This window comes from Carcharhinus amblyrhynchos, chromosome 6, assembly GCF_965287045.1.
Source record: "Carcharhinus amblyrhynchos chromosome 6, sCarAmb.v2.hapA, whole genome shotgun sequence".
Lineage (NCBI taxonomy): Eukaryota > Metazoa > Chordata > Chondrichthyes > Carcharhiniformes > Carcharhinidae > Carcharhinus > Carcharhinus amblyrhynchos.
In genome coordinates, this window is record NC_137329.1 from 105,297,969 (window position 1) to 105,315,861 (window position 17,893).

At 47.2% G+C, this 17,893-nt stretch overlaps 1 protein-coding gene across 4 annotated transcripts in view; it reads right to left on the reverse strand.

The window, feature by feature from the left end:
• LOC145344182 (ras-related protein Rap-1b) overlaps nt 1-2,899 on the reverse strand; it is an 80,009-nt gene extending 77,110 nt beyond the window's left edge. For 2 of the 4 annotated variants that reach the window (XM_080191124.1, XM_080191125.1), the window contains exon 1: nt 2,781-2,898. The gene's annotated coding sequence lies outside the window, so the exon portion shown is untranslated. Of the gene's footprint in view, nt 1-2,744 lie in introns of all 4 variants that reach the window. The other 2 variants (XM_080191122.1, XM_080191123.1) reach the window with 2 other exon arrangements.
• Nucleotides 2,900-17,893: the final 14,994 nt, after the last annotated feature.

A 17,893-nucleotide genomic window follows, 5' to 3' on the forward strand; every position in this document is an offset into this window, starting at 1 on the left:
CTTCATCGTTTGAGTTACATATTTCATAAACTCAGTAGATTAACGAGATCACTTCCTGCTATTTTTGACACTTGAGGAAATAACACACTTGACAAGACTTTCTTTTCCTTACTCTGAAATGGACTGAAAGTCTTCACTTTGTAGTACCAACTTGATTAATGACAAAATCCACGGTCACTTTTTACATTGTTTCACAGTCCCTGGCAATACAATGGACATTTGACGAGACATGCGAAACAAAGCCCATTTTAGCAACATTAAAGCACGCAGTGCACATAGAAGAAAACATGAAAGAGTCTTTTCGATAAAGGACCTATTTTCCCCTGAAAAATCAAACTTCATGAGGCCAGTTGCTTTGAAAAGGACAGAGGAATTAAAGCGACGAACAGCTGATATTTCAGTATCAGAGCTGGGATGCAGCTGTGAACCAGCAACATCCGCTTTGACTGCTGGAGCTGCCTCAGGGATACAGTTCAACTAAGGTGGGGCCTTCTGCCTCGCATCAGCCCTTCAATAGCAAGAATATAAATTACAGCCGAATATATGAATTGCTGAAGTATGAATAACACGCTAAAAGGACATAACTATTTAAAAAGTGAGGGGGTTGTGTGCATGGGGGGGGACTGCCTGAGGGGGGGGGGGGGGGTGGTGTGTGGGAGCTGTTCTGCCTGAGAGGGGGGGGGGGGGGGGGGTGTGTGGGAGCTGTTCTGCCTGAGAGGAGGGGGGGGGGGTGTGTGGGAGCTGTTCTGCCTGAGAGAAGGGGGGGGGGGGGGTGTTCGGTTGGGGGGGGGGGGTGTTCGGTTGGGGGGGGGGGGTGTTCGGTTGGGGGGGGGGGGGTGTTCGGTTGGGGGGGGGGGGTGTTCGGTTGGGGGGGGGGTGTTCGGTTGGGGGGGGGGGTGTTCGGTTGGGGGAGGGGGGGGGTGTTCGGTTGGGGGAGGGGGGGGGGTGTTCGGTTGGGGGAGGGGGGGGTGTTCGGTTGGGGGAGGGGGGGGGGTGTTCGGTTGGGGGGGGGGTGTTCGGTTGGGGGGGGGTGTTCGGTTGGGGGGGGGTGTTCGGTTGGGGGGGGGTGTTCGGTTGGGGGGGGGTGTTCGGTTGGGGGGGGGTGTTCGGTTGGGGGGGGGTGTTCGGTTGGGGGGGGGTGTTCGGTTGGGGGGGGGTGTTCGGTTGGGGGGGGGGGTGTTCGGTTGGGGGGGTGTTCGGTTGGGGGGGGTGGGGGGGGTGTTCGGTTGGGGGGGTGGGGGGGGTGTTTGGTTGGGGGGGGTGGGGGGGTGTTCGGTTGGGGGGGTGGGGGGGGTGTTCGGTTGGGGGGGTGGGGGGGGGTGTTCGGTTGGGGGGGGTGGGGGGGGTGTTCGGTTGGGGGGGTGGGGGGGGTGTTCGGTTGGGGGGGTGGGGGGGGTGTTTGGTTGGGGGGGGTGGGGGGGTGTTGGGGGGGTAGGGGAGGGGGGAGGGGGGGTGGTGGGGGGAGGAGGGGGGAGGGAGGGGTGTTCTGCCTGAGAGAATGGGGGGGGGGTCAGCCTGAGAGAATGGGGGGGGGGGTCAGCCTGAGAGAATGGGGGGGGGGTCAGCCTGAGAGAATGGGGGGGGGGGTCAGCCTGAGAGAATGGGGGGGGGGGGTCAGCCTGAGAGAATGGGGGGGGGGTCAGCCTGAGAGAATGGGGGGGGGGTCAGCCTGAGAGAATGGGGGGGGGCAGCCTGAGAGAATGGGGGGGGGCAGCCTGAGAGAATGGGGGGGGGCAGCCTGAGAGAATGGGGGGGGGGGCAGCCTGAGAGAATGGGGGGGGGGGGCAGCCTGAGAGAATGGGGGGGGGGGGCAGCCTGAGAGAATGGGGGGGGGCAGCCTGAGAGAATGGGGGGGGGGGGCAGCCTGAGAGAATGGGGGGGGGTCAGCCCGAGAGAATGGGGGGGGGTCAGCCCGAGAGAATGGGGGGGGGGTCAGCCCGAGAGAATGGGGGGGGGGTCAGCCCGAGAGAATGGGGGGGGGGTCAGCCCGAGAGAATGGGGGGGGGGTCAGCCCGAGAGAATGGGGGGGGGGGGGTCTGCCTGAGAGAATGGGGGTGGTCTGCCTGAGAGAATGGGGGGGGGTCTGCCTGAGAGAATGGGGGGGTCAGCCTGAGAGAATGGGGGGGGGGGTGGGGGGGTCAGCCTGAGAGAATGGGGGGGGTGGGGGGGTCAGCCTGAGAGAATGGGGGGGGTGGGGGGGTCTGCCTGAGAGAATGGGGGGGGTGGGGGGGTCTGCCTGAGAGAATGGGGGGGGGTGGGGGGGTCTGCCTGAGAGAATGGGGGGGTCTGCCTGAGAGAATGGAGGGGGTGGGGGGGGTCTGTCTGCCTAAGAGAATGGGTGGGGGGGGTCTGCCTGAGAGACGGGGGGAGGGGGGGGTCGGTGAGCGTGGTGCGTATGAGGGAGGGGTGTACGGAGGGAGGGAGGGGTGTACGGAGGGAGGGGGGGTGGTGTTGGATGTGGCCCAGCCCCGGTCTCGCCTCCCCATCCTCCCGACTCGCTCCTAGGCCGCTGGGCAATGAAAGAAGGGCGAGGGGGGAGGTGGGCAGGGGGCCGCCCCGGTGCAGCTTCAGCTTTCGCCGTTCGCCACAGACTCCGCTCCGCCATCTTACCGGCAGCGGGTCCGGCTCCTTCCGCAAACCGCTCACCCAGCCAGCCAGCCAGCCAGCCAGCCCTCCCTCCCGGGGCCCAGCGCCACTCCCCGGGCCATCCCCAGGGCACCTTAACCCGCCATCTCCACACAAACCTGGACTCCCTCTGGGATTGCCGTGCGAGCACTCACCGCTCAGTCAGTGTCGGGCGGGGACAGTCTCCGTGTCTCTCGCTCTCGGGCTGTGGGCGGGTAGCGGCCGCTCGACTCTCTCTGAAACCGCTCCCGCTTCCGTCAGCGCCGCCGGCTGACGCCAGGCGCAGGCGCTCTGCAACATCCCTGTCTCTGTTCACCCCTCTCTCCTGCTATCCATCTCTCTCTTCCTCTCCATCTCCTCTATCCATGCCTCTCATTCTCTCCATCTCCTCTCAGTCTCTCTCATTCCATCTATCTCTCTGTCTAACCATCTCTCTCTCTATCCATTTCTCTGTCTAACCATCTCTCTCTCTCTATCCACCTCTCTCATTCTATCCCTCTCTCTTTCTCTCCATTTCCTCTCTATCCATATTTCTCATGTTATTCATCTCCTCTCCAGCTTTCTCACTCTATCCATCTGCTCTCTATCTATCTTTCTCATTCTATCCCTCTCCTCTCCACCTCTCATTCTATTCACCCCCTCTCTTTACTCATTTCTCTCTTCTCTATATTTCACTATCTCCAAATGTTGTCTCCGTCTCATTTATTATATATTCTTCACTTTTATGTCTCTCTTACTATATATGTAAATATCCCTTTAGCCCTATTTCACTTCCTCCTTCCATCTCTTGTTATAGTTAAATAATATTTATCTCAATATCTATAGTATTTATCTCCATAACTATCTCTCTCTCTGTATCTATCTCTATATATCCCTTTATCTAATTTTCTCCCTAACAGTGTTTACCAATTGTTACTCAGTTCTGGTTGTACTTTGGCAAGCCATCAGATTTGTCCCAAAGCCTCTCGGAATTATTAATTTCCAGGACATTGCTGCCAGCAACTAGAAAGCAACATTACTGGAACTTTTTTTTAGATTATCTTTGAGCACTTTCATTTATTAATTTAGAAAATGCTGGCAATGTAAAACAGATTGTCTGATAGTCAAGATTCATGCAATTGGGTGATGAAGATTTTGCTTTCCAATTGGCATAATAATGCTGTGTGCTATGAGGATGGATGGCTTGGGACGATGACAACCAGTGGTGGGCATGTGGTGGTTGAAGTTTATGTGATGAAATCGTCATAAGGTATTGCATACCATTTGGTAGGTCATAATAAAATTTTTGTAGTCTTAGGTAGGTTAACTGTATGTATTTATTAACTACAAGAACTATATGCATATTTCCTGTTAAGGGTTCCAGATAGGAGCTGTCTCCATGATTTCTTGTGCACACAGTTCTGTTCCACACTAGATTAACCTCTAAGTGTAGATCCTGTGTTATTTTACAACTATTCTTAGTCCCACATTAATCTGATGTATGCCAGACCCTTATATTACAGAAATCTTAAGTAATACATCTAACCAGAATTAGCAACCCCATAGCAAGAAGGTCACGATAGCCCAGGATTGTCAGGAGAGGGTTGGTCTCACTATTTGCTTTTCTAAGGTCCTTGTGCATGCCAGGTGGTTTTTGAGTTGAAGTTGGCAGTGCATCACTGGTTTGTTTGAAACCTTCTCTGTTTGGTGATATATTATGCTTTGATAGTAAGGAAAATCAAACTATGATTTAGCTCTGCAATCAAAATTTTAGTTCAAATGGGCCCATTTTATTGCATGTACTCATCTTGAAACAGGGATCACTTGCTGTAGCACTAGGCTAGGAGTTACTCTTACCAGCCCAGACAAGAGTCCCAAGTTGCTGTGCCAAACTAAATTGCATAGTATTTGCAAATGAATGTTCAACTGGACTCAAACAGTAGCAAATGCCAGTAACCAGCATTATCAGCAAGAATTCTGATCAGAAAGAACATATTGGAAATGCAACATTTGATGAAGTGGAGCTAATTGTTTTTCAACAATTTTCATAGGTAGAAAAGTAAGTTGAAGAGGACATAAGGAGGCTACAAAAGTATATAGCTAGGTTAGGTGAGTGGACAAAGATCTGGTAATGGAATATAATGTGGAAAATTGTGAGGTTGTCTATCTTGGCAGGGTTAGATTGATTGGCCATGCTAAATTGATGCTAGTGTCGGGGGATTAGCAGGGTAAATATATGGGGTTACAGGAATAGGGGCTGAGTGGGATTGTGGTCAGTGCAGACTCAAGGGCCAAATGGCTTCCTTCTGCACTGTAAGGATTCTATGATTCTAAATAAGAAAGAAGCAGATACATTGTCTGCACCTTTAAGACTTGAATAACAGATTAACTGTAAAGACTCGCATTCTTATCAGTATTCTGTAAACCGTGTGTGCCTTTATATGCCCTGTTTCTGATCAGAACTTTCCACTCACTTGTCGAAGGAACAGCATTCTGAAAGCTTGTGGCGTTTACTATCAAATAAATCTGCTGGACTTTAATAAGGTATTGTGAGACTTCTTACTGTGTTTACCCCCAGTCCAACACCTGCATCTCCACGTCACGACTGAGTTACCCAGCTTACCCACTATATACACACTATTCTCATGCATTAACGTCTGTTTGTTCTACTAGTCAGTCATTGCATATGCATTGGACACATAGGGCCAGAATTGTCCAGCACTTTACACCAACGGGACCTTTCAGTCCCACTGATATGAATGGAGATTTCAATGCAGGAAAGTTCCAGCCATAGTCTTTAAACGATGAGGGTCTGTTTTTGGAATGCATGCTCAATGACATTGACTTTGTCTGGGCAATGTTCCTTGTCTGAAGAGTGTAATTCCCCTGGCTCTTGTTGCCTTGGTGGGTGTTATTTTTCCATTTCAGTTTTTGGGAACTCATGGACCACTGTGATTGATGGTAGTTCTATACTCTGTACAGCTGACGTGATCCCTTCTTCCTGACCAGCTAATTTTAGTGACGAAACAGCTTCATTAGTTGATCAATTATGCCTATGGTTGCATTGGTATATATGGTTGTTCACTCTCACCATGTATGTTTGAGGTAACAATTTCTCTACACATGTCCCAAGTTTACAAGTGGGCTAACTCCTCTTGAGATTTGTACCTTGACTGGCTTCTCATGTTTCTTCATGACTACATGATTCTTGCAAAGTTTCAATGTCTTTGTGTGCCTTTTCTGTCTGATGCTTTCCACAGCTGTTCACCTGTTTGAGTGTTTTCAACTCCTACTTTGAGTGTGGAATTAAGGATCATTATTTTTACCTGGCATGTTGTGTCATCGCTCAAACTTGTTTGTTCTCATTTCACACAGCTTGCTTCATTGAAGATTTCAGTTTATTGTGCATCTTCACCGGTATAAACTCAGCTGGAACATTGTCCTTCAAATCTTCCTATTCAGCTCTGAAGTGAACCTTTTCCTATAGTACTGCTTCATTTACCTTCAGCTTGTGCACTTCATTGCACTGAAGTGATCAGCAACCATCTTGTGGTTTACTCAAATATTTATCTTCCTCTCTCAGGGGTATTCTTCTGCCCTTTTGTGCCCATTCTCTGTTGGCACTTACAGGGTTACCAGCCCAAAATTTAGACTTGCTTCAGCTGAAGTGAGTAGCCATGATGTCCCATCTATGATCTGTAACTTTAAATCTTCCTTCTTGCCATTGTATTGGGCCCTCAGACTAATGTATCCCTAATGGTGTGAGTATCATGCCATCACATAGCCTCAACCTTACTTTTGAGGGTTTCATTTTTAGCTCACCATGTTGAGCCACTTCACACTGATCTGTGAAGATCATTATGCTGCAAGATGAGGACCTGACACTGTCTGCTCAATACGCTCCTTCTGTAACAGACACAAACCACGTGTTGCATATGGATTTGGTGGAACGAACATGTTGTAACTTATATAGTTCCTCGTGAGACCTGGCAGCTGATATCTCTCCCATGGCCATCTGTATAAGCATATTTTCCTCCTTTCTGGCAAAAATGATTCTGCTTCTTGTAGTTAAAACATTGCTTACCCCATGCTGGATAATCCTTCTTTTCCTAAGCATGTTGTCCTGCACAGTATTTGTATCCTATCCTTTGTATACAATTGCTCCATTCTTTCAACTTGGAGCATATGAATGGCAACTTCTGCCATACATAAGCTCCAGCTGGTTTTTCACAACTTATGCATTTCAACACATGTCTATCACTTTCTTCAGCATCAGCTCCTCATCCTCATCCTTCAATAGAATTGCTGTCACGGAGGGGTCTCACACACCTCTTTAATCAAACAATCTTTGAGCTGTCCAAACTTACATGATTCTTCAAGCTGTGTTACCGCAGTCACATGCTGTTCAATGGTCTCATTTTAACCCTGAACTCTGGCATCGAGCGCATATTGTTTATATGTACCATTCACTCATGATTCAGAATGTGCATTCAATGCATTTTAAATCTTTGTGGTCTTTTTGGGATCTTTTTTCTTTGTTCACCCCTTATATTTAGGGTGGCACATTGTAGCAGTCCCTCCCCAGCAGCATGTCTGGCTACTCTTATCAGTTCAGGCTTGTTAATTAAGTTTGCTGCAACCCTTGTAGTTTTGCCATTGTAAGTGGTAAACCTGTCAGTTTTGTTGTGCATCATTTTTCAATTCGATTGGAGAAGGGATAGAAACATTTACTGCAGCATTTTTTACTCACTCTGTAATTTACTTGCTGCCGTTGTCTTTTCTTTGGTCCTTTTCAGCAGCTTTTTCGCTGATTTGAACCTGTGTTCTTGGATTCTCAGTGTCTTCTCTGCCTCATTTCCAGTGTTCAAATATCTGTTTCACTTTCTGACACTATTTTTCCAGCATACTGACGGTAGTCTTCTTCAGTGTCTGTCCTTTTGAGACCCTTTATTGAACTGAATAGAAATGACAGCCTACAGTGCTCACCTCATGACAGAGTTACATGACTAACAGAACACTTTGTAGGATTGCATTTTTGAAACCCAAACAGTGGGGAGGGTGGGTTCTTTGGGACTGACCTCTGGCTATAGTTTAGTCTTATGTCCACTTCATGGCTGATGCCCTTTATTGGAAACTGTCAGCAACTATCTTGAACACTACTTTGCTGTTACTTTTTTGTTTTTAGTTTTGAAATTTGGTTGCCAGTGGTGAACAGGGATGGGGTACTAATAGAAACAGGAGTAGACTATTCAATCCAGAGGGAGTTCCAGATTTCTACTTTCCCTTGAGTGAAAAAAAACTTCCTGATTTCATTTCTAACTAAGCTAATTCTAATTTTAACATCACGCTTTGCTCTCAATTCCCCCACCAGAGGAAATTGTTTTTCGGAACCTATCCTTTGAATCACTAGAATTTTAAACATCTCGATTAGATTGCCCTTCAACTTTCAGACCTCAAGGATCAAAAACTCAAGTTTATCCAACTTTCCCCTCATAATTTAAATCATTGAACCGCAGTTTTATAAGGCTTCTACTTACCTGTGCCACTGGCGCAGTGGCACAGTGGTTAGCACTGCTGCCTCACAGCGCCGGGGACCTGGGTTTGATTCCCAACTTGGGTCACTGTCTATGTGGAGTTTGCACGTTCTCCCCGTGTCTGTGTGGGTTTCCCCTGGGTGTCCTGATTTCCTACCACGTTCCGAAACACGTGTTGGTTAGGTGCATTGGCCAAGCTAAATTCTCCCTCAGTTTACCCAAACAGGTGCCGGACTAGGGGATTTTCACAGTAACTTCATTGCATTGTCAATGTAAGCCTACTTGTGATAAATGAATAAACTCTACTTTTTTTTAACCTTGGAGGGTGAGATTTGGAGTTCTCTGTTGGGTGCATTGGGGATTCTTTTGGACCAGCAGGAGCAGCAGTAGCATTCCGATCAGCGAGGTGAGATGTTTGCTGTTGTTGATCAGCCTGGAGATCCAGGCTTCAGTACTGACTCTTTGGAGGTGATAGACCTAAAAACGGATAAGCAATTCTGTCACAGAAGCAGAGGTTTTCTTTGTCTTTGGTAGAAGTGACAACGTATCTTAGGCAAAGACTTCTAGTTTTCTTTAGGTAAAGTTTATGCTGCAGGTTTAAGAGACATCCCTATTAGTAAAATGTACCTTTAGAGAGAGAGTGTTAGAGGTTAAAAGCTAAACAATGTCATTTAGAATGAGATCATAGACTCTGTACAGTGCAGAAGGAGGCCATTCGGCAATTGGGTTGCACTGACCACAATCTCACCCAGGCCGTATCTCCGTAACCCATGTATTTACCAACTGATCCCCTAACACTAATGGTCAATTTAACATGGCTAGTCAACCTAATTCACACATCTTTGGAGTGTGGGAGAAAACCCACACAGACACGGGGAGAATGTGCAAACTCCACACAGACAGTCATCCAAAGCCGGAATTGAATCTGGGTCCCTGACACTGTGATGCAGCAGTGCTAATCACTGGGCCACCGTGCCCCCCCTAATTTATTGCAAACATTTGAGAGGGGTGAAAGGGAAGCTAACTTAGATATTTTCACTTTGTTTAAAGTGTGTTCAGTTCATTGACTCAACACCAAAGAAATTAATGCCACATAGAAGAAAGGAAACTGATACAACCACTCCACTCATGAGGATTAAGCTCTGTAAGCACTGAACATTTTTAATCACACCCAAAGACTTGAACTATTTGATAGAAGCTATTAACTTGTCAGCTATCTAAAGACTTACTCTACATAACCTAATCAGTATATAACATTAGACTCCAGTCACTGCTTTGTTAATAATACCAGTACTGTAATATGCTGAATTGCCTTTGTTTCCATTGCTATCCAATTTGTTAAGCAACTTTATCCATTAATCATTTACTACTCAATTGCTTGGTAAATCAGATTACATTTTTGCATGTCTTTAAGGTGTTTCTTGTATGTAACTTTCAATAGTGATTTGTAATAAGAAGTAATATTTTGTGTATGACTTGCATTGTGGTTTTTCCTTGATTTGACATGAAATAATTATTTCATTTACTTAGCAGCTTGTGGGTAATCTAATCGAGGGTTAGTAAATTATATTCATTTCAATGCACACTGATTAATATACATGGTTTGCTATCAAGCACTGTTCATTCCTCGACCTGTGCTGGGAGGCAAGACTCCACATATGCCCTTAATATGCAGTTAAAGGGGAGAATTAGGGACTTGCTTGGTTCATTAGCACGTATTTATCAAGATATTGAAACCTAGTTTTCTTAGAGCGTACAGAATTCTATTATCATCATTTACATAGTCAGTTTCCACTGTAAATGTTAATATTAGAGTGTTACTGGAACTAAGGTTGTGGGAATGAATGGCAAATCAGATGTACAATTTTAATATATAGATATTACCAGATCACATGATTTTTCTCATGGTAACGAACATAATATGCTCTTTTATAAGGACAATAGTGTTGCTACTATTAAATGTGTAGGAATTGAGTGTGAAATTAAGCTTGCTTCAATACCAGAGAATAGCAAATAAGTTTTAAGAAAATAAAGAAATATGTTATTTCAATATTAATAAACATTGAACAAAGATTCAAGATGGAAATGGTTACAAATAAAGACGAGAGAATTATTCTGTATTGCATTTCCCAGGCTCTTTAAACCAGAGGTACCCTTTGCCCTCAAGGAGCCATCCTTCCAGCTGCTGCCCTCTCTCAAAAATGACTGGGATCTGCGAGTGCCCCAAGGTGTAATTATCATGGATCCTCCTTGGGAAATGAGCACACACCAACATAATGCACATTGCGTAGTCACAGACAATCTGGACATTGAGGGAATGGTATCTCTTGTGGTTCACAAATGGCCATGGGGAGTTCAGAGCCACATGTATGCAATCGTTGACACTCTGCACCTTGGGCATGCTTGTTATGCAGGCGAAGTCCATGGCATCTTGGCTCGCCTGGTCCCGGTCCAAGTTGATGTACTTATGCCCCTCGCAAATAACATACCATCATCTGTGACCTCCCTTATGCAATGTGTATGGCAGAGTGCAAGATGCTGCACAGATCATCCATGCAGACCTGAAACAAGCTGCTGGCATAGAAGTTCTGACGGGCAGTCACTTTGAGGGCCACAGGCAATGGGTGACCTCCCAGTCTGTAATGATCATCTTCACCATAATGCCTTGCATTGGGGGCCACATCAGTGTTAGCTCTTTGTTACGGAGATGTAAATATTAGCTGTGGTGTTCAATGCTTGGGGGCTGGGTTTCCAACTTTTGTATAAAGCAATTTAACAAAGTCAAACAAACTGAGAGACAAAACAAAAGGGGCATTCTCTTAAAAGGGTACCGCCTTAAATATAAACAAATCACAAATGAACCTTTAAACATCAAACTAAAATGTAATTAAAGGTGTCAAAAAAGCACCGGTCCGAGGTGCACATCGAGCATGGAAGGCCTCCATGGTGCCCGTGGACACTGCATGCTCCCTCTCCAGGAGTGCCCAGTAGCCACGGTAAAGGGACACGGTGAGACAGTGGTTAGCACTGCTGCCTCAGAGCGCCAGAGACCCAGGTTTGATTCCAGCTTTGGGTCACTGTTTGTGTGGAGTTTGCATGTTCTCCTCGTATCAGTGTGAATTTTCTCCGGGTGCTCCGATTTCCTCCCACAGTCTGAAAGACATGCCAGTTAAGTGTATTGACCCAAACAGGCGCCAGAGTGTGATGGCTAGGGGAATTTCACAGTAAGTGGGTTTGATCAGATATCACCGCTAAAGGATTGCTCTCAGTGGCAGCTAGAAAATGAGCAGGAGCAGATGAATCCACCAAGTCACCACAGGGGGTGACAGTAAGGTTCCTGGGTGGGGTTCCATGAGATGCTGCACTGCATGGGCAGAGTGGGATTTCTGACAAGGACTGGTGTCAAACCCAATGAGGGCTGAAGACCCTCATAGAGGAGTGGATGAGTGCAGTCAGAATGAACTGTGAAGACTGAGGGCATGAGCTGTCTGGAAGTTCAAGACCATTGGACGTGGCAGCCTGCGTACAAGTAGCTGGCTGTTCAAGTTGGAAGGTTTGTTTAATGTGCAGCCCATGAGAACAGGAGAATGCAGGTGGATGAGGATGAAGTTGACTTTAAATTGCAGTCTTCATATACATTTGGTTGGTGTGCCTTGCCTGCCACAAGGGGAAGCCAGCTGCCTAATCAGCACCCTGACCCTATATTAACAGGTCAATTGTGCCAATTTAGTCAGCATTGCAATGCACCAGTACGCCACTGATTGACACCCAATTGTTAACCCTTTGGAAGCCTAGCCCTTTTAGTTTAATTATTCAAACTCACAAGAGTTGGAAGCCTTACTCCGCTCCCACTCTACTGAGGTTACATCCACGTATATCCCTGGAGAGGGAGCGTGCAGTATTTATGGGCACCATTGAGGACTGCAGTGCCTTATTGGCCCCTTTTATCTCATTTTGATTTGATGTTTTAAGTTTCTTTTGTGATTTGCTTTTGTTTATAGCTGTTCCCTTTTAAAGACTATTTGAAATCATAAACTTTTGGAGCGCTGCCCCTTTGTCAGGGGAACTTCACCTGAGGAAGGCGCAGCTCTCCGAAAGCTTGTGATTTCAAATAAACCTACATAAGAACATAAGAAATAGGAGCAGGAGTAGGCCACCTAGCCCTTCGAGCCTGCCCCGCCATTCAATAAGATCATGGCTGATCTGTCGTGGCTCAGTTCCACATTCCCACCCTCTCCCCATAACCCTTAATCCCCTCGCTTATCAAAAACCCATCAACCCGCGTCTTAAAAATATTTAGTGAGGCAGCCTCCACCACTTCAACGGGCAGAGAATTCCAGAGATTCACCACCCTTTGACTGAAGAAGTTGCTCCTCAACTCCTTTCTAAACCGCCCCCCCTTTATCTTGAGGCTGTGCCCCCTAGTCCTACTGTCCTTTCTGAGTGGGAAGAGTCTCTCCACCTCTATCCTATCCATCCCATTCATCATCATATATGTCTCAATGAGATCTCCCCTCATTCTTCTAAACTCTAACGAGTACAAGCCTAGTTTATTCAGCCTCTCCTCATAGCTCAACCCCCTCAACTCCGGTATCAGCCTAGTAAACCTCCTCTGCACTCCCTCCAAGACCAAAATATCCTTGCGTAAGTACGGCGACCAAAACTGCACACAGTACTCCAGCTGCGGCCTCACCAATGCCCTATACAGCCGCAGCAAGACCTCCCTACTTTTATATTCAATCCCCCTCGCTATGAAGGCCAGCATCCCATTTGCCTTCCTGACCACCTGCTGCACCTGCAAGCTGGGTTTTTGCGACTCATGCACAAGGACCCCGAGGTCCCTCTGCACCGTCGCCTGCTGCAGTTTTTCGCCACGTAAGTAATAGTCCTTCATACCATTATTCCTACTGAAGTGGACCACCTCGCACTTGCCAACATTAAATTCCATTTGCCAGTTCCTGGCCCATTCGCCCAGCCTATCTAGATCCTTCTGCAGACTCCCCACACCCTCCGCACAATTTGCCGTTCCACCAATCTTGGTGTCATCAGCAAATTTCGACACCCTACACTCGGTTCCCTCCTCCAGATCATCTATATAAATGGTAAATAGCTGAGGCCCCAGCACCGACCCCTGGGGCACTCCACTAGTCACCAACCACCAATCCAAATAGCACCCATTAACCCCCACTCTCTGCCTCCTATTTGACAACCAATCTATCCACGCTAACACCCTACCCCCAACTCCATGCCCCCGTACCTTCTGCAATAACCTCTTGTGAGGTACCTTGTCAAACGCCTTCTGAAAATCAAGAAAGACCACATCCACCGGCTCTCCTCTATCCACCGCCCTAGACACATCCTCATAGAACTCCAATAAATTTGTCAAACACGACTTCCCCTTAACGAAACCATGCTGCGTCTGCTCTATCAAGCAATTCCCCTCAAGATGCCTCGCTATTTCCTCCTTGATGACGGATTCTAACATTTTACCTACAACAGACGTTAAACTAACCGGCCTATAATTCCCTGCCTTTTGCCTGCCACCCTTCTTAAACAACGGCGTAACATTAGCCATTTTCCAATCTTCTGGCACTTGCCCAGAATCCAGCGATGTTTGGAAAATAACCACCAAGGCATCCACTATCACCTCTGCCATTTCTTTCAGAACCCTCGGATGCATTCCATCCGGTCCTGGGGACTTGTCCACAATCAGTCCCTCCAGTCTGTCGAGCACCGCCTGTCTAGTAACAATAATGTCATTGAGACCCTCCAGTCCTACCACCTTTCCGTCGCTAACACCCGGCATATTATTCACGTCTTCCTCCGTGAAGACCGAAACAAAAAAGTTATTCAAGACCTCAGCCATTTCCGCATCCCCTACCACTAAGTCCCCCCTCTCATCCTCTAAGGGTCCAATGTTCACCCTAGCCAGCCTCTTCCTTTTTATATATTTATAAAAACTCTTGCTATCCTTTTTTATATTAAGCACTAGCCCAGCTTCATAGTTTTTCCTACCCTTCTTTATCAACTTCTTTGTCAATCTTTGTTGACATTTAAACCTCTCCCAATCCTCTTCTCGCCCACTACTCTTAGCTACTCTAAACGCCTCCGCTTTTAATTTAACACTTTCCTTCACCTCCTTCGTTATCCACGGCTTATTACCTCTCCTCCTACGGTCCTTTTTAACCATCGGAATAAATTTCTGCTGAGCACCAAGAAAGATCTCCTTAAAGATCCTCCACTGCTCCTCAGCAGACCTACCTTCCAATGCGCTTCCCCAGTCAACATTCTGGACCTGTTGGACTATAACTTGGTGTTGTGAGACCTCTCATCTTGTCCACCTCAGTCCAATACCAGCATCTCCACATCATGCCCCTTTAAGGGGCAGCCCATTTTACTTTATCCCTCAGTTTATTTGGTTTAGTTTTTAATTCATTTTTCAAGAAAAGAGTTGGAAGCCTAGCCCCTCACCACCTCAAGTCCACTTTGTAGTTTATTTATTAGTCAGAAGTAAGGCTTACATTAACACTGCAATGAAGTTACTGTGAAATTCCCCTAGCCACCACACTCTGGCGCCTGTTTGGGTCAATGCACCTAACTGGCATGTCTTTCAGACTGTGGGAGGAAATTGGAGCACCCGGAGAAAATTCACACTGATATGAGAAGAACATGCAAACTCCACACAAACAGTGACCCAAGGCCAGGATCAAACCTGGGTCCCTGGCGCTCTGAGGCAGCAGTGCTAACCACTGTCTCACCGTGTCCCTTTACCGTGGCTACTGGGCACTCCTGGAGAGGGAGTATGCAGTGTCCACGGGCACCATGGAGGCCTTCCATGCTCGATGTGCACCTCGGACTGGTGCTTTTTTGACACCTTTAATTACGCTTTAGTTTGATGTTTAAAGGTTCATTTGTGATTTGTTTATATTTAAGGAGGACACAGAGACTGTGGCTTACAGACCAACTGCCAGACCCCTTTAAACTTAAAGGCTTGTAGCCATGAAGGACAGCTAAGGCCTGTGAGTGACCCACTCTTCGCAATAGCAAGACTGAACTCCCCTCACACCCTGTCCTCCATCCCCCACTCCCCCGAGTTACAACTTATCAGGGGTCCCCTGCATCCGCTCCGTTGCCTCCTCTGCAATTGGCACCCTGGAGGAGGATGGCAATCTAAGTGCTCACCTCCAATATCCCCTACGGAAGCGAGGTCACCAAGTTCTCATTTTTATAAAGCTGTTTTGCTCGATCAACATTCAGTGGTATGAGATAGAGAATCTGGTAAACTGGTGCAGTGACAATAATCTCTCCCTCAATGTCAACAAAACAAAGGAGATTGTCATTGATTTCAGGAAGCGTATTAGAGAACATGCCCCTGTCTACATCACTGGAGACAAAGTAGAAAGGGTTGGGAGCTTCAAGTTTTTAGGTGTCCAGATCATCAACAACCTGTCCTGGTCCTCCCCATGCCGACACTATAGTTAAGAAAGCCCACCAATGTGTCCGCTTTCTCACAAAACTAAGGAAAATTGGCACCTCACCAACTTTTACAGATGCACCATAGAAAGCATTCTTTCTGGTTGTATCACAGCTCAGTATGGCTCCTGTTCTGCCCAAGACCGCAAGGAACTACAAAAAGTTGTGAATGTAGGAATGCATCCGAGGGTTCTGAAAGAAATGGCGGAGGTGATAGTGGATGCCTTGGTGGTTATTTTCCAGACGTCGCTGGATTCCGGGGAAGTGCCGGAAGATTGAAAAGCGGCTAATGTTACGCCGTTGTTTAAGAAGGGTGCCAGGCAAAAGGCGGGGAATTATAGGCCAGTTAGTTTAGCGTCTGTTGTAGGTAAAATGTTAGAATCCGTCATCAAGGAGGAAATAGCGAGGCATCTTGAGAGGAATTGCTTGATAGAGCGGACGCAGCACGGTTTCATTAAAGGGAAGTCGTGTCTGACAAATTTACTGGAGTTCTATGAGGATGTGTCTAGGGCGGTGGATAGAGGAGAGCCGGTGGATGTGGTCTTTCTTGATTTTCAGAAGGCGTTTGACAAGGTACCTCACAAGAGGTTATTGCAGAAGGTCAGGGGACATGGAGTTGGGGGTAGGGTGTTAGCGTGGATAGAGGATTGGTTGTCAAATAGGAGGCAGAGAGTGGGGGTCAATGGGTGCTATTCGGATTGGCGGATGGTGACTAGTGGAGTGCCCCAGGGGTCGGTGCTGGGGCCTCAGCTATTTACCATTTATATAGATGATCTGGAGGAGGGAACCGAGTGTAGGGTGTCGAAATTTGCTGATGACACCAAGATTGGTGGAACGGCAAATTGTGCGGAGGGTGTGGAGAGTCTACAGAAGGATCTAAATAGGCTGGGCGAATGGGCCAGGAACTGGCAAATGGAATTTAATGTTGGCAAGTGCGAGGTGGTCCACTTTGGTAGGAATAATGGTAGGAAGGATTATTACTTACGTGGCGAAAAACTGCAGCAGGCGACGGTGCAGAGGGACCTCGGGGTCCTTGTGCATGAGTCGCAAAAACCCAGCTTGCAGGTGCAGCAGGTGGTCAGGAAGGCGAATGGGATGCTGGCCTTCATAGCGAGGGGGATTGAATATAAAAGTAGGGAGGTCTTGCTGCAGCTGTATAGGGCATTGGTGAGGCTGCAGCTGGAGTACTGTGTGCAGTTTTGGTCGCCGTACTTACGCAAGGATATTTTGGCCTTGGAGGGAGTGCAGAGGAGGTTTACTAGGCTGATACCGGAGTTGAGGGGGTTGAGCTATGAGGAGAGGCTGAATAAACTAGGCTTGTACTCGTTAGAGTTTAGAAGAATGAGGGGAGATCTCATTGAGACGTATAAGATGATGAATGGGATGGATAGGATAGAGGTGGAGAGACTCTTCCCGCTCGGAAAGGATAGTAGGACTAGGGGGCACAGCCTCAAGATAAAGGGGGGGCGGTTTAGAATGGAGTTGAGGAGGAACTTCTTCAGTCAAAGGGTGGTGAATCTCTGGAATTCTCTGCCTGTTGAAGTGGTGGAGGCTACCTCGCTAAATATTTTTAAGACGCGGGTTGATGGGTTTTTGATAAGCGAGGGGATTAAGGGTTATGGGGAGAGGGCGGGAATGTGGAACTGAGCCACGACAGATCAGCCATGATCTTATTGAATGGCGGGGCAGGCTCGAAGGGCTAGATGGCCTACTCCTGCTCCTATTTCTTATGTTCTTATGTTCTTAGCCCAATCCATCACGCAAACCAGCCTCCCATCCATTGACTCTGTCTACACTTCCCGCTGCCTTGGCAAAGCAGCCAGCATAATTAAGGACCCCATGCAGCCTAGACATTCTCTCTTCCACCTTCTTCTGTTGGGAAAAATATACAAAAGTCTGAGATCATGTATCAACCGACTCAAGAACAGCTTCTTCTCTGCTGCCGTCAAACTTTTGAATGGGCCTACCTCGCATTAAGTTGATCTTTCTCTACACCCTAGCTGTGACTGTGACACTATATTCTGCACTCTCTTGTTTCCTTCCCTATGAACGGTATATTTTATCTGCATAGCGTGCAAAAAACAATACTTTTCATTGTATGCTAATACATGTGACAATAATAAATCAAATCAAATCAAATCCAATCAGTGAGGAGGGAGGTCCCAGTGGGAGGGCTTGCTAATAAGATGCTAATATATTCAAATGAGATTTCCAACTCTCTGCGATGGAATTTTCACATGTCACCAGCGAGTGGTCTGGAACATTGGAAACTGCGATCTCGC